This window comes from Trachypithecus francoisi, unplaced genomic scaffold (assembly GCF_009764315.1).
Source record: "Trachypithecus francoisi isolate TF-2019V2 unplaced genomic scaffold, Tfra_2.0 Lachesis_group18, whole genome shotgun sequence".
Taxonomy (NCBI): Eukaryota; Metazoa; Chordata; class Mammalia; order Primates; family Cercopithecidae; genus Trachypithecus; species Trachypithecus francoisi.
Genome location: NW_022681463.1, coordinates 35,002,257 through 35,020,354, shown reverse-complemented (window position 1 = coordinate 35,020,354; position 18,098 = coordinate 35,002,257). Strand labels below are relative to the sequence as shown.

The 18,098-nt window shown below is 36.8% G+C and overlaps 1 pseudogene; it reads left to right on the top strand.

The window, feature by feature from the left end:
* LOC117063355 overlaps window positions 1–16,188 on the top strand; it is a 35,089-nt pseudogene extending 18,901 nt beyond the window's left edge.
* Window positions 16,189–18,098: the final 1,910 nt, after the last annotated feature.

Genomic DNA, 18,098 nt, shown 5'->3' with positions numbered 1-18,098 from the left:
AGATTAGTTGAAGATGTACATAGGACAAGGTCCAGAAGGGTTCCTAGCACAGGTGCCTCTGTCCCCATGGAGTCAGAGTTTGTCACTTCTCAGCACATAGATGTGCTTACCAACCCAGAAGCTCTCCCAGCCCTGTCATTTAGGCTTTTTTGAAGTTTCATTATAGAGTTATGGTTGATGAAATCATTGGCCGTTGGTGATTGACTCAATTCTTAGCCCTTTTCCTCTATCCAGAGTTTGGGGCATGGAACTGAAAGAGCCAACTTTCTTATCTCATGGTTGGTTCCTCTGGCAACCAGCAGCCATCCTTCAAGAGTTGCTTCATTAGCATAAACTATGATTGAAAGAGGTTTATTTTATATGAAAGGCACCCTTACCCTATCTTCCAGAAAATTCCAAAGGTTTTACAAGCTCTATGCCAAAAGCCAGGGATGGAGACAAAATATATATTTCCTATTATATCACAATATTATGGAACCCTTTGTTTTTCTGATGAGATCTATTTTTCTACTGAAAGGCAAAATAAAAGCATTCTTTGAAATTTTAATATTTGAAATTTTACAGTAACACTTTCTTGAGAAAGGAGAATTGGATTTCAGTGATGTTTCTAATGCTCAGTCCTTTTTGCTTCAACAGAAGAAAAAATAATTATCATGATGTCTCCATAGCAGGCAGTGATTTATTATTGACATTTCTTCCCCTTATAAAGCATAACTGTTATAATCTCATATTAATACCATCTTCTTTGGAAATAAAATATGTATATCATAAGTTTTCTAATCTTATGGAGGTTAATATTAACACAGTGTAAGTCATCTTGCACACTGTATCCCCTATTTTTAACATCTTACACTAGTGTGGCTCATTTGTTATAATTGATTACCCAATATTACACATTATCATTAATGAAAAACTATAGTTTAACATTGTTTTCTTTCCCTGTATTGTACAGTTCTATGTTTTTTTTACAAATGCATAATGTCATTTATTCAGCATTAAAATATCATACAGCATAGTTTCCCCATTCTAAAAATCTCCTGTGCTTCATCTATGTATTCATCCCTCTTCCCACTCCACCTGAACTTCTGTCAACCATGGATGGACAAACTTTTTAATATTGTTTTATCCAGGATGTCAGTTGAAATCACACCATATGTACCCTTTTAGGTTGGCTTCGTTCACTTAGTAATATGCCTTTAAGTTTCCTCCGTGTCTCTTTGGGGCTTGATAGTGCACTTCTTTTGACCACTGAATAATATTCTGTTGTATGGATGTACCAGAGTTTGTTTATTCCTTCATCCATTGGAGGACATCTTGGTTTTTTTTTTCAGTTTGGGTGATTATGAATAAAAATTCTACAAACATGCATTCTAGAAGATCTAAGGTAGCTATTGTTGTTTTTCTGCAGATCTCCATCTCACTATCTTCAATATACCTCTCTAGTAAAAACAATTTTCTTAATAGATTTACTTCTTCCCATTAACGAAGTACTTTCCTTCCTTTTTTCTTAGGATGGATTCTGTTGGCCGGGCGCGGTGGCTCAAGCCTGTAATCCCAGCACTTTGGGAGGCCGAGACGGGCGGATCACAAGGTCAGGAGATCGAGACCACCCTGGCTAATACGGTGAAACCCCGTCTCTACTAAAGAATACAAAAAACTAGCCGGGTGACGAGGCGGGCGCCTGTAGTCCCAGCTACTCGGGAGGCTGAGGCAGGAGAATGGCGTGAACCCGGGAGGCGGAGCTTGCAGTGAGCTGAGATCCGGCCACCGCACTCCAGCCTGGGCAACAGAGCCAGACTCCGTCTCAAAAAAAAAAAAAAAAAGGATGGATTCTGTTTCCTGAGTTTTGTGTTTGTGATGTTTAATTTTAGTCTCAACTTTACTGGATCAAGGGTTTCCAAGATAATTGGCTAAACATTTCTGAGTGTGTCTGTGAGGCTGTTTCTGGAAAAGATGAGCATTTGAAGTGGTAGAGAGCAAAGCCAATAGCCCTTCACAATACAGGTGGATATAGGCACCATCCAATCCACTGAGGGCATGAATAGAACATTAAGGCAGAAGAAGGAAGATGTTTTTCTATCGCTGCCTGACTGCTTGAGCTGGGACATCAGTCTTCTTCTGTCTTTGGACCGGAACTTGCATCATTAGTCCTCTTATTCTTAGAGTTACACCACCAGCTTTCCTGAGTCTCCTCCTTGCAGAAGGTAGATCATGTGACAGCATCCATAATTAAGAGAGTCAATTCCTTATTATAAATATCTTTCTATATATCTATACATCTATCTGTCTATATCTATATATCTATCTATATCCTATTGGTTCTGTTTCTCTGGAGAACCCTAACTAATACAGTGTTCTTCTTTTTCCTTTGTTTGTTTTATAAGAGTATATTTTCCAGTAGCTTCCTAAGAAAGTGTTTATGGAAAATACATATTTTTTATTGCATCAACGTCTGAAAATATCTTTTTTGTACTCTTAACAGTTTATCTGGCTAATTTTTAGTTTCTTCTCTTCATGTATATTTGACTTGTGGTATTGCTGTTGAGAATTCTGTTATTCATTTACCTGATATTTTGTGATCTCTCATTTTTTGTCTTTGTGGGTTTTTAGGATATCTTTTAATAACTGGTATTTGGAAATATGTACAATGTGCCTTGCTTGGGTTCATTTATTGAAAAAATTTTCAATGAGAGCCCAGAATAATCTAATAGCATTTCTGTGGAAAAAATGTGTTGTATTCATCCTTTGATAATTTCTTCCCTTTTTGCTTCTCTATTTCTTTGTATGTAGAATTTAGAAGTTAGAGCACCTGGGCTGATCATCTAATTCTATACATTTTTATTTTCTATTATAACTTTTTCTGTTAACACTTTTTAGAATTTTGCATAATCTATTTTAGTTTTCTTTTTAAATTTTGGATAGCATATTTTTAATTACCAGGAGTCTTAATTACCTTTGATGTTCCATTTTATAGCTCTCAATTCTTTTTAGTATCTTCTTTCTCTACAAGGTAATTAACAATAGTTTTACTTACCTTTTTGTTCTTTGCCCAGCAATGTCTTTGTTTCATCTAAGTTCTTATTTATTCCTGCCCATTTATGTAGTCTTTGAGCTATGTGTGATGAAGTATGCAACAAGTTAATGTGGATCAGGAACTCTGTGCATGTGAGAAGTGTTTGTTGACTTGTGGGATTCTCATCTGGGTGATTTGGTGGCAAGCTATTTCTTCTACTGGAGTGATGCTAAAATGTGTGTGTGTGTTGCTTTTGTTTTCAATTTCTTCAGATAAAAATTGTTTAGCTTCATACCTAGAAGGTTGAATCCTTCTTAGTGAGAATTCTGGTAGGGTGGGGAAGGAAATTGTAGAGTCTAATATTTAATATGCAAAATTTGTATTTTTTTTTTCTATTTCAAGAGCTGAGCTACTCCTTCATCTTTACTTTATTTTCCTGTTGTTTAAGTCTCAGGCATGAAATTTCCCTTTCCTCTCCAGCACACAGTAGTTGAAAAGGGGCTAAAAGCTCTGACTTTTCTTGAAACCCAGTTTTCACTGAATGTCTTTATATTTTCTGTCTTAACATTCTGCTTTCTCTAGATCTCACTCTTGACTTTATCTGTACTTCTCTGTACTTTGTTCACTATTCAGTATTTTTTCCCAAACATCTCACTTTTGTTAATTCACTTGCTACTTGTTTCCCATATTCAAAAGTTTGTTGTAATCTTTGGTCTACTGTTGTCTCTTCTTGTATCCTTTTTGTTCTCGCTAAACATTCAAAAATTACTTTACCTTCATTTTAGTTAAGATTCAAGGGTTAAGGAATACGCACATATGGGACAACAACAATGTTAAAATAAAGGAGGCTTTCTGATTCTTTTTCTCAGCAGTCCTTTTGTGATTCCCATCTTTCTTTTCTTCTGAACACAACCACTCTTATTAAATAGACTTAAACATCATCTTTGTCAATAAACTGCATAATAATATGAACTATTTTAAACTGAATGACATTTTCGACAATGAATGAATTCAACTGAATGTTATGAGACAGCATTCGAGGTTATTATTTAATTAATGAAAATGAAGTATTGCAATATTGAGGGACTTGAATACATGTTGATGGATACTGTGGATAAGAACTATGTCTCAAAGCCAGCTCAGGGCAATTCACATTTTCAAAAAATGAAATGAAGTATTTTCATTGCTTTTTTTCTTTTTCTCTAGCTTTGCATCTTGATTGAAGCAAAGACATCTGTCTTTTCCCAGATAGCAAGAACTTTGGTTGCTGTGGCAACATATTGACTGGGGAATTTAAAAATAAAGGTGGCTCATTTCCAAATCATTTTTTCCCCCTTCACGAAAAAGCCACACACTGGTAAGAAACTTCTACTGTAGCCTTTATAATCAATACACCTATTGTTTGCTGAAGGATTATATCCCAAAACTTGCATGTTAAGTAGGTGAGAATGTGTACATTTGGCTTTCATACACTTTTAAACCATAAAACACGGAACTACCTCATTTTTAACAAGTTTTCTTTCCCTCCCTCCTCCTTTTCCTTCCTTCCTTCCTTCCTTCCTTCCTTCCTTCCTTCGTTCTTTCCTTCCTCCCTTCCTCCCTTCCTCCCTTCCTCCCTTTCTATTTTTTGAAATTATTGTGCTGAGAACCTGGGTGGGTACAGAAGGAGGAGGGGCAAAGGCAGTGAAAGAAACTCTTTAAAGGCCTTTGCTAAGGCAGAGCCTGGTTGCTAGGGCTTGAAAAAATTGTTATTTGTAGCTAACACAAAGTTATTCTAAAATGCACTCAGCCTTAGAAGTAAACAAGTTCTAAATTTTTAAGAGAAGCATGGATTGAATCTTCTGACACATAAAAATAATCTTTTGACATTTTGGAATGCACATATATTTGTGCATTAAATTTCATAAAATGCCAGGGGAAAAAGAAGGGAGTTAATTTCTTTAAATTGAGGACATATACTTCAAATAACTCACCTGTTTAAAAACACCTAAAGTTTTAGATTATTTATTTCAAAAATTTGATTTTCTTGTGAGTCTTGTAGTAATATAGAATTCATCAAAATCAAACCAGCATGATAGGAAAATAAACATGTGATTCTACTTTAGTCTTATTTATTGACTTATTTCCAAATCTAGAGCCTTGCAATTTGTTTATTTTTCATTTGTTTCACAAATTTATATAAAATAAATAATATTTGCTAGATGAATTAGTTAAACTTTTTTAAGATAGAAATTATTTAAGTTAGTTATACAATTATTCCAAATTTTGCTAGAGGACTGGGTGGGGATAATTTACACAAAACAAGTAATTTTAACATCACAATAAATTCAGTAAGAAAAGGAAACAAAAATGATGTTGTCTTTGTTAACTATTAGCTGTATGATTTCAGTTAAATGTTTAATTGTCAGAGCTATTTATTGGCCTAGAACAATATAATTAAATAACTATTTTTGAGAACCTCTTAATTTAAAAACTGGCATTTTGAAGTAATGATTAAATGTTAACACAGTGAAAACATAATTTTAATCTTTCTCCTTTTCACCTTTCTGGTAAGGATATAGGCTGTCATAATGCAATAAAGAATTTGTGATACCTCGTTAGGGATTTTTAAGGTAGAGAAGAATGGCAATATATTCTCCCCTAATGCATAAGAGTTGTGGAATACTAAACTCACAAGCCCAATCTCAAAACTTTATAATTTTTTTTCCCAAGAAGCCCCTAATGAGTACAAATGATAACAAAAGTTTTCTCCAGGCAAAGTTTAATGGATATAACAAGAAGATGCTTGCATAAAACACTAATTCCTACCAATGTTTCTACTATGAAGGAATTCAGTACAAATTCTTTAGGACCAGGGATCCCTGGTTATTGAAGATGTGGAGACCATTTATAATGATTTTCAGAAGGTAGAAAAAGAATTGACCAGTTATTTGGTTTTGCTTTCCTGTCTCTAATTACCTCTCAAGACCCTTCCTCTTTCTTATGTTCTACCCCATAGGCCCACTGTCTCAGGTCCTTTCTAGAGGTTAATGGCACTGAGAGGATCTAGCTTTATTTCTTTCATATTCACCTCACTATATGAATTTCCCATTAATGATTTTGTTTTTCTTGATTCTTTATGTTATTAGATCAGGGACCAAGCTGCTAAAGTAAAAGCAGGGAGGCAAGGGAGATAAGTCAGGAAAACTCACCCACTGAAATGAATAAGAGAAAATGTATCTATACTAACTAGAGGTTCAGAAGGTTAAAGGCATTTAAAAAGTGCTGAACTTACTCTGTTAGGAAAATTTTCCAGAATTATAATGGATGGAAAAAAAAATAACAAAACAGTCTCTTAAAGGACCTAAACTCTGGTAGCATTGGCATTGGCCATTTTACCAACCAATCAGCCTCAGAGCATGGTGGAAACATTGGTTGGAAGGATACATTGATGTTTTGAAGACTTCAGGAGACACCAAAGAAGATATCATTTCACCTATACATCCTCCTAGTATAGAAGGCAATGGTAATTGATCAGGACTATTCTGAGTAATGTCAATTCCAAATAATTCTGGCATTTAAAAATTTCCAAGATGTTTTTAATGTTCCAAGAAGCTTCATGTAGAAAGAAATTCTTACACATTTTTAACTGAAATAGACGCATATGGAATAGAAAAAAGAAAGACATCCACCTGACAACTGGCAAAATCAAACCAGTTAATCTATGAGTAAATTATGTCACAGTAAGATTACTTTCAAATCAAGCCACATCCTTATTTTTAGTGCTCTATTATATTTATCTTTATTTGCAAAGCTTTTTAAAATGACATTATTTTCAAGACAGTTAATTTAAAAAATTATTGCTGCCTGACATATCTTTGCATACTAGAATGCAAGTTCCTTTAGAGCAGAGACTCTATTCTTCTATTCTTCTCCCTTCCTCACTGTCTTCTCCTTGTCGCTTTCTTTTTGTGTTATGTATTTCCGGTACTTAGCATGGTGTCTAATATAACTTAGATGTGATTGTTAAATGAGGGAATGCCTTGAGAATATGAGAAATCATTAAAAACTTCTGTACTCAGGGAGATTATGTATTTCATTTTTATTGATTTAATTTCTTCAATAGGTAATAAATGTGGGAGGTATGCAGAAATCAGAAAATATTCTACTCATCAAGAATGTGGCAAGTTACAACTACAAAATGAAAATAGAAACAGAATAGAAATATCAAGATAAGAGACAACTAAGAGACTAAGGAAATATGACAGGTGATGTACAAAATTTTTTGTATTTATTTGCTATACTAGTGCAAAAATACAAATGGTTGTCTCACTCCTACCCTGGTATATCATACATTAGTTGGCACCAGCCCCAAACTAAAAACATGTTTTATTAGTTTCTTGTGTTCTTTTCAAAAATTATGTAAATTCAATCAAGTATAAGTACAATTTATATCTATCTCACATAGTTTGCTTTATTCAATTACTGTGTCTTAGAGATCTTTCCAAATTAGCATATCCTTTTATATGCAAGCTGGAATGTTTCAGTTTATGGATATAACATAATTTATTTATAAGTCCTGCATTGATAGATATTTAGTTATTATATCAGTTCATTCTCGCATTGCTATAAAAAATACCTGAGACTGGATAATTTACAAAGAAGAGAGGATTAATTGGCTCATGCTTCTGCAAGCTGTATGGAAAGCATGATGCTGGCATCCATTCAACTTCCTCAGGAAACTTAAAATCATGGTAGAAGGTGAAGGGGGAGCACTGACATCTTACATGGCAGGAGCAGGAGCAAGAGAGTGGAAGTGAGGTGCCCCACACTTTAAACAACCAGATCTCATGAAAATTTACTCAGCATCTTGAGGACAGCATGAAGAGGGTGGTGCTAACCCATTCATGAGAAATCCACCCTCACTATCCAGTCATCTCTTACCCAGCCCCACCTCCAACACTGGGGATTACAAGTCAACCTGAGATTTGGTGAGGACACAGATACAAACCATACCATTTGGCCCCTGGCCCCTCCCAAAGCTTATATCCCTCTCACATTGCAAAATGCAATCATGCCTTCCCAGTAGTCCCCCAAAGTCTTATTTTAGCACTGACTCAAAAGTTCAAAGTCTAAAGTCTCATCTGATACAAGGCAAGTCTCTTCTACCTATGAGCCTGTAAGAAAAACAAAAACAACAACAAGAAAGAAACTAGTTACTTCCAAAATACCATGAGATTATAGACATTGAGTAAACATTTCCATTCCAAAAGGGCAAAATCAGCAAAGAGAAAGGAGTGACAGACCCCATACATGTTCAAAACCCAGCAGGAGAGTCATCAAATCTTAAAGCTTCAAAATAATCTCCTTTGACTTCATGCCTCACATTTAGGGAACATGGGCACTTGGATGTGCCATTGGCTTGACCATCCTGGGATGACCCAGTGAAGACTCTGTGTGGGGGCTCCAACCACACATTTCCCCTCCATACTGCCCTAGTAGAGGTTTCCTGTGAAGGCACAACCCATCTCAGCAGGCTTCTGCCTGGACATCCAGGCTTTTCAAATATATTCTCTGAAATCTAGGTGGAGGCTCCCAAGCCTCATCTCTTGCATTCTGCACACCCACAACATTAACACATAGAAGCCTCCAAGGCTCACTGCTTGCACTCTCTGAAGCAGTGGCTGGAGTCTTCCTAAACCTGTGGGCATGTGGCGGTAGGGGCTGCCTCTTAGATCTCCAAAATGCCCTTGAGGCCTTTTCCCGTTATCTTGGCTATCAGCACTTGCTTCCTTTTTCGTTATGCAAATTTCAAAGCCTGCTTGAATTCCTTCGCTGAAAATGGGCTTTGCTTTTTTACCACATGGCCAGGCTGCAAATTTTTCAAATGTTTGTTTACACCCTGCTTCCCTTTAAATATAAGTTCCAACTTCTTTATTTGCTCCTGCATCTGTGTATAAGCTGTTAGAAGCAGTCAAACCACACCTTGGACACATTGCTGCTTAAAAATGTGTTCCACCAGATACCTTAGGTCATCACTCTAAAGTTCAAACTTTCACAGATCCCTAGGGTATGAACAGAATTCAATAGAGCTGTTGGTTAAGGCATAACATGGGTGGCCTCTGCTCCAGTTCCCAATAAGTTCCTTATTTCAGTCTGAGACCTCCTCAGCCTGGACTTCATTGTCCGTATCACTATCAGTATTTTGATTACAACCATTTAATCAGTCTTTAAGAAGTTTCAAACTTTCCCTCATCTTCCTGTCTTCTTCTGAACCCTCCAAATCTTCCAAACTCTGCCCATGTGCCTACACCACAAGGGCCCTGGGTTTCAAGAACAAAACTGGGTGGCTGTTTGGGCAGGCACCAAGCTAGCTGCAGAAGATTTTTTTTTTTTTTTTTTGGACCCCAGTGGTGCCTGGAATGCCAGTGAGATAGAACTGTTTACTCCCCTGGAAAGGGGGCTGAAGCCAGGGAGTCAAGTAGTCTTGCTCAGTGGATCCCACCACCATAGAGCCCATCAAGATAAGATACAGTGACTTGAAATTCTCGCTGCCAGCACAGCAGTCTAATGTTGACCTGGGATGCTTGAGCTTGGTTGGGGGAGGGGAATCCACTATTACTGAGACTTGAGTAGGCGGTATTCCTCTCACAGTATAAACAAAGTCAGTGGGAAATTCAGACTGGTCAGAGTCTACCACAGCACCGCAAAGCCATGGTAACCAGACTGCCTCTCTAGATTCCTCCTATCTGGGCAGGGCATTGCTAAAAGAAAGGCAGCAGCTCCAGTCAGGGGCTTATGGATAAAACTCCCAGCTTCCTGGGACAGAGCACCTGGGGGAAGGGGTAGCTGTGGGCACAGCTTCAGCAGACTTAAACATTACTGCCTGCCAGCTCTGAAGAAAGCAGTGGATCTCCCAGCACAATGCTCGAGCTCTGCTAAAGGACAGAAGACCTCCTCAAGTGTGTCCTTGACCCCTGAGCCTCCTGACGGGGAGACACCTCCCAGCAGGAGTCGACAGACAACTTATACAGGAGAACTCCAGCTGGCATTTGGTGGGTGCCTCTCTGGGACAAAGCTTCCAGAGGAAGGAGCAGGCAGCAATCTTTGCTGTTCTGCAGCCTCTGGTGGTGCTACCCAAGCAGGCAGCAATCTTTGCTGTTCTGTAGCCTCTGGTGGTGCTACCCAGGCAACAGGGTCTGGGGTGGACCCCCAGCAAACTGCAGTAGACCTGCAGAAGAGGGGCCTGTTAGAAGAAAAACTAACAAACAGAGGTAATAGCATCAACATCAGGAAAAAAAAAAAAAAAAAAAGGATGACAGGCAAAAACTCCATTCAAAGGTCACCAACAGCAATGACCAAAGTAGATAAATCCACAAAGATGAAGAAAAACCAGTGCAAAAGGGCTGAAAATTCCAAAAAACAGAATGCCTCTTCTCCAAAGAATCACAGCTCCTCACCAGCAAGGGAACAAAACTGGATGGAGAATGAATTTGACTAATTGACTGAAGTAGGCTTCAGGAGGTGGGTAATAACAAACTCCTCCGAGCTAAAGGAACATGTTCTAAACCAATGCAAGAAAGCTAAGAACATTGATAAAAAGTTAGAGGAATTGCTAACTAGAATAACCAGTTTAGAGAAGAACATAAGTGACCTGATGGAGCCGAAAAACACAGCACAAGAATATTGTGAAGCATGCATAAGCATCAATAGCTGAATTGGTCAAGTGGAAGAAAGGATATCAGAGATTAAAGATCAACTTAATGAAATAAAACATGAAGACAAGATTAGAGAAAAAAGAATGAAAAGGGATGAACAAAACGTCCAAGAAACATGGGTCTATGTGAAAAGAACAAACCTACATTTGATTGTTGTACCTGAAAGTGATGGGGAGAATGGAACCAAGCTGGAAAACACTTCAAAATATTATCTAGGAGAACTTCCCAACCTAGCAAGATAGGCCAACATTCAAATTCAGGAAATGCAGAGAACACCACAAAGATACTCCTCAAGAAGAGCTACCCCAAGTCACAGAGTTGTCAGATTCACCAAGGTTGAAATGAAGGAAAAAATGTTAAGGGCAGCCAGAGAGAAAGGTCGGGTTGCCCACAAAGGGAAACCCATCAGACTAACAGCAGATCTTTCTGCACAAATCCTACAAGCCAGAAGAGAGTGAGGGCCAATGCTCAACATTCTTAAAGAAAAGAATTTTCAACCCAGAATTTTATATCAAGCCAAAATAAGCTTCATAAAGGAAGGAGAAATAAAATCGTTTACAGAAAAGCAAATGCTGAGGTAGGTTGTCACAACCAAGGCTGCCTTACAAGAGCTCTGGAAGGAAGCCCCAAATATGGAAAGGGAAAACTGGTATGAGCCACTGCAAAAACAAACCAAAATATAAAGACCATTAACACTATGAGGAAACTGCATCAACTAATGGGCAAAATAACCAGCTAGCATCATAATGACAGGATCAAATTCACACATAGCAGTATTAACCTTAAATGTAAATGGGCCAAATGCCCCAATTAAAAGACACAGACTGGCAAATTGGATAAATAGTCAAGACCTATTGGTGTGCTTTATTCAGGAGACCTATCTCATGTGCAAAGACACACATAGGCTCAAAATAAAGGGATGGAGGAATATTTACCAGGCAAATGGAAAGGAAAATAAAGCAGGAATTACAATCCTAGTCTCTGATAAAACAGACTTTAAACCAACAAAGATCAAAAAAGACAAGTGCATTACATAATGGTAAAGGGATCAATGCAGCAAGAAGAACTAACTATCCTAACTATATATGCACCCAATACAGGAGCACCCAGATTCATAAAGCAAATTCTTAGAGACCTACAAAGAGGCTTAGACTCCAACACAATAATAGTGGGAGTCATTAACACCCCACTGTAAATATTAGACAGAATAATGAGACAGAAAGTTAACAAAGATATTCAGGACTTGAACTCAGCTCTGGACCAAGCAGACCTAATAGACATCTACAGAACTCTCCACCTCAAATCAAGAGAATATACATTCTTCTCAGCATCACATCACACTTATTCTAAAATTGACTACATAATTGGAAGTAAAACACTACTCAGCAAATGCAAAAGAGTGGAAATTATAACAATCTTTCAGACCACAGTGCAATCAAGTTGGAACTCAGGATTAAGAAACTCACTCAAAACAACGCAACTGCGTGGAAACTAAACAACCTGCTCCTGAATGACTACTGGGTAAATAACGAAATTAAGGCAGAAATAAATAAATTCTTTGAAACTAATGAGAACAAAGATGCAATGTACCAGAATCTCTGGGACACAGCTAAAGCAGTGTTTAGAGTGAAATTTATAGCACTAAATGCCCACAGGAGAAAGCAGGAAAGATCTAAAATCGACACCCTAACATCACAATGAAAAGAACTAGAGAAGCAAGAGCAAACAAATTCAAAAGCTAGCAGAAGACAAGAAGTAACTGAGATTAGAGCAGACCTGAAGGACATAGAGACACAAAAAACCCTTCAAAAAATCAATGAATCTAGGAGCTGGTGTTTTGAAAGAATTAACATAATAGACCACTAACCATACTAATAAAGAAGAAAAGAGAGAGTAATCAAATAGACACAATAAAAAATGATAAAGGAGAGAGCACTACTGCTCCCCCAGAAATACAAACTACTATCAGTGAATACTATAAACACCTCTATGCAAATAAACTAGAAAACCTAGAAGAAATGGATAAATTCCTGGACACATACACCCTCCCAAGACTAAATCAGGAAGAAGTTGAATCCCTGAATAGACCAATAACAAGTTCTGAAATTGAGGCGGTAATTAATAGCCTACTATCTGAAGAAAGCCCAGGACCAGATGGATGCACAGCCAGATTCTACCAGAGGTACAAAGAAGAGCTGGTACCATTCCTCCTGAAACTATTCCAAATAGAAAAAGAGGAACTCCTTACTAACTCATTTTATGAGGTCAGCATCATTCTTATACCAAATCTGGCAGAGACACAATAAAAAAGAAAATTTCAGGCCAATATCCCTGATGCACATCGATGCAGAAATCCTCAATAAAATATTGGCAAACTGAACCCAGCAGCACATTAAAAAGCTTATCTACCACGATCAAGTTGGCTTCATCCCTGGGAGGCAAGGCTGGTTCAGCGTACACAAATCAATACACGTAATCCATGATATAAACAGAACCAATGACAAAAACTACATGATTATCTCAATAGATTCAGAAAATGCCTTTGGTAAGATTCAACATTGCTTCCTGGTAAAAACACTCAATAAACTAGGTATCGATGGAACATATCTCAAAATAATAAGAGCTATTTATGACAAACCCACAGCCAATATCATATGGAATGGGTAAAAGCTGGAAGCACCCCCTTTGAAAACCAGCACAAGACAAGGTTGCCGTTTCTCACCACTCCTATTCAACATAGTATTGGAAGTTCCGACCAGGGAAATCAGGCAAGAGAAAGAAATAAAGGATATTGAAATAAGAAGAGAGGAAGTCAAATTATCTCTGTCTGTAGATGACATGATTATATATTTGGAAAACCCCACTGTCTCAGTCCAAAATCTCCTTAAGCTGATAAGCAACTTCAGCAAAGTCTCATGATACAAAATCAGTGTGCAATAATCACAAGCATTCCTGTACACCAATAATAGACAAACAGGGAGCCAAATCATGAGCAAGCTCCATTCACAATTGCTACAAAGAGAATAAAATACCTAGGATATAACTTACAAGGGATGTGAAGGACCTCTTCAAGGAGAACTACAAACCACTGCTCAAGGAAATAAGAGAGGACACAAAGAAATGGAAAAACATTCCATGCTCATGGATAGGAAGCATCAATATTGTGAAAATGGCCATACTGCCCAAAGTAATTTGTAGATTCAATGCTATTTCCATCAAGCTACCATTGACTTTCTTCACAGAATTAGAAAAAAACTACTTTAAATTTTATATGGAACCAAAAAAGAGCCCATATAGGCAAGAAAATTGTAAGCAAAAAAGAAGAAACCTGGAGGCATCACATTACCTGACTTCAAACTATACTGCAAGGCTACAGTAACCATAACAGCATGGTACTGCTACCAAAACATATATAGACCAATGGAATAGAACAGAGGCCTCAGAAATAACACCACACATCTACAACCATCTGATCTTTGGCCAACCTGACAAGAACAAGAGATGGGGAAAGGATTCCCTATTTAATAAATGATGTTGGGAAAACTAGCTAGCCATATGAAGAAAACTGAAACTGGACTCCTTCCTTATACCTTATACAAAAATTAACTCAAGCTGGATTAACGATTTAAATGTAAGACCTAAATCCATAAAAAGCCTCGAAGAAAACCTAGATGATACTATTCAGGACATAGGCATGAACAAAGACTTCATGACTAAAATAACAAAAGCAATTGCAACAAAAGCCAAAATTAACAAATGGGATCTAATTAAACTAAAGAACTTCTGCATAGCTAAAGAAACTGTCATCAGAATGAATAGGCAACCTAGAAAATGGGAGAAAATTTTTGCAATCTACTCATCTGACAAAGGTCTAACATCCAGAATCTACAAGGAACTTAAACAAATTTACGAGAAAAAACAACCCCATCAAAAAGTGGGTGAAGGACATGAACAGACACTTCTCAAAAGAATACATTTAGGCAGCCAACAAACATGGAAAAAAAAAGCTCATCACTGGTCATTGGAGAAATGCAAATCAAAACCACAATGAGATACCATCTTATGTCAGTTAGAATGGCAGTTATTAAAAAGTCAGGAAATAACATGCTGGAGAGGATGTGGAGAAATAGGAAGGCTTTTGCACTGTTGGTGGGAATGTAAATTAGTTCAACCACTGTGGAAGACAGTATAGCGATTCCTCAAGAATCTATAACCAGAAATACCATTTGATCCAGCAGTCCCATTACTGGGTATATACCCAAAGGATAATAAATCATTCTACTATAAAGACACATGCACATGTATGTTTATTCCAGCACTATTCACAATAGCAAAGACTTGGAACCAATCCAAATGCCCATCAATATAGACTGGATAAAGAACATTTGGCACATATACTCCATGAAATACTATGAAGCCATAAAAAATGGATGAAGCTGGAAACCATCATTCTCAGCAAACTAAACCAGGAGCAGAAAACCAAACACCACATGTTTTCACTCATAAGTTGGAGTTATACAATGAGAACATATGGGCACAGGGAGGGAAACATCACACACCAGGGCCTGTCAATGGGTGGAGGGGCATGGGAGGGATAGCATTAGGAGAAATGCCTAATGTAGATGACAGGTTGATGGGTGCAGCAAACCACCATGGCACATGTATACCTGTGTAACCTGCACATTCTGCACGTGAACTTAAAGTATAAAGTATAACCTGCACATTCTGCACATGAACTTAAAGTATAATTTAAAGAAAAGCCCTGATATACTACTTTTTGTCAGAATAATGCTAATAATATACAACAAATACCTTAGTTGTTGTCTTTAAGCAGCAGAACCTGAGGCAAGTATAAAGGTAAGGATTTGATTTATTTAGAAGATGCAATTCAGGAGCAGTTAAGGGAAGCAAGGAAAGATGAAAAGGAATGGAGTCCATTGCATTACTGTGCTGGTAACTGCCCCTTAATCTACTGCAGAGGCATAGAAAGTCCCTCAACAGACCTGTGGTATGCAGGAATTCACTAAAGTTTATGGATGAGAAGTTAACAGATGGGAAAAATGAGGAGGGATATATCTGCTTTACTGTCTCTCATATGAAGTTTCCTGTTGTTTCATTCTCATCCCATAGGGATAAACTCCCCTTCACTGTACAGGCTGCATAGTCCACTCACATGGAGGCTACTTGTGAAGCCAGATAACACACACAGAAATGCTGAATTTCTTGGAGCCTGGCAGCAAACAAGGAGTTTGCCAGTTCTGAGGTCCTAATCCATGGGGAGAAAGGAGACAGTCAGCAGCACCTCAGAGAGTAAGAAAACCCAAAATAATTTTATTTTGTATGTTTGACTGCAGTACATACAAAGAGTTTAGCTTATTAGCTTTTCAGTGATTACCTAATATTAGCAAATCTCTCAGAGTAATTCATTTCAGGAACAAATTACAATACAGCAATGCGTCTATATCCCTTGAAACAAAACAAAACAAAAAAAAAGAATTTGGAAAAACTTGGTAGCCCTTCTGTGTTTTAAACAAAAGTCTGTATAAAGAAAAATAGAACAAAAGTATATAAACATTATGTTAAAACTACTACAAACCAGTAGTAATTAGCTTAATAAATATTAATGGTGTAAAGCAAGCTGTACAAATTGAATTGTTTTTGAAGTTATATCTGAATACAACAAATAAAGTAATATAAATCAGATATAAGGATTATTTTAAATTTTATATATTGTTACATACCTATGAAAATCTCTTAGAAACATTTTGAAGTTTATAGGGAGAAAAGCAACTAATTATATTTACAATTTATAAGACATTTGTATATCATAGCAGAATACATAATAAATATGTAGAAACCAATAACTTTCCCCAATGGTAGTAATGATCAGTTAGCAATAAAAAAGAAAAAAGAAAATTTAGACCCCCACATTAAGGGCTAAGAGATTACAGAGTAAGATGTTGTTCAGTATGTTCAAGGTACAGGGACAGAAGTAACTATAATCAAATGAATAACATTTTTCACCAATCCTGAGAAGATGAAAATTGTTGCATTTATTTTGATTTTGTTTACATTGTTACACCTAAACAACTTCTTCATGAGAGTGAATGTACATATTGAACCTTTTTGGGTTCGTTCTTTTATAGCATTAAGTGTATTAACATCATTTTAAACAGCTGAACACACGTATAGTACTTTTTGTTGACCTATACTAACACATGAATACTGCAGAGCAATCCTAGGGTAGTATGGGGGAAAGGAAGTAGAGAAATGCCTTCACTGCTCTCTGTGAAAAATGAATGTCTTCAACATGATATGTTTTGCTAATTTTTTAAATTTTATAGGCCAAGAAAAGCTTAGATATTTTTTATAATATTTATTATTGAATAAGTAGGGATTGAAATAGCATAGTAGCCATAATACCAATTAATTGATAAAGCCAATAAATTAATACTGCTAAAAATAGACTCTTACTCCTTTTAGAGTTTGTTTAGGCATTCCTCATTTCTACTTCTACCCTCTCAAATATCTGAATGTTTTCACATTCTTAAATAAGGAGCCAGTAGAAAACCAGAATCCTGCGCCATTGAGTATAAAGAAAAGAGTATTAAGGAATGAAAAAAATTAAAGGCACATATTAAAAGGGTCACAGCATAATCCCTAGAAGTGTTTAATTTTGAGCACAACTGTACCCTGAAGACCCCAGGAAATGATATGCTTTTTCCCACCAGCAACACAGTCACTTGAGTATTTCTTTCACACCTCCGTTGAAAAAAAAAAAAAAAAGACTGGGCATGCAGCTTAATATAGTTATTTAAATCACACAGGGTAGTTTATATTTTGCACAGAAAACCCAAATAATAAGTCAGATTTATTTTTACAAAAGTAATTTATTTGTTCTACTAATAGAAAATAATTATTGATCATTTGTGCCAGTCACCATGCTAAGCTTTTAAACAAAATGATCTCATTTTAACTCCCAGTGACCCACGACATTACTGTCCTATTTTACAGATGAGAATAGTGGGGCTTATGGAAGTTGGCTAACTGTATACACGGCTAGGAAGTGGTGGCAATACGATTCAAATTTAGATTTAAGTCCAAAGTTTTAATTTCTAAACTGCAATGCCACAGTGCCTTTTGCATAGAAGACTTTTGACTCTAGAGAATTTAAGTCAATTCATTTGTTTACATTGTCAAAAATTAAAATTCCAGATAAACTGAAATTTTTAGTATTGATGGAAATTCACTGTACAGATTGATCACCCTGCCAGAAGTAGTTCAACAAGCTGACTATTTCTATGAGCTTCTAAAACTGAAGAGAGGTCCATTCTTTGTAAGACCCTTTTTTTAAAAAAAGAAAAAAGATCCCAATTTTAGGACAATTC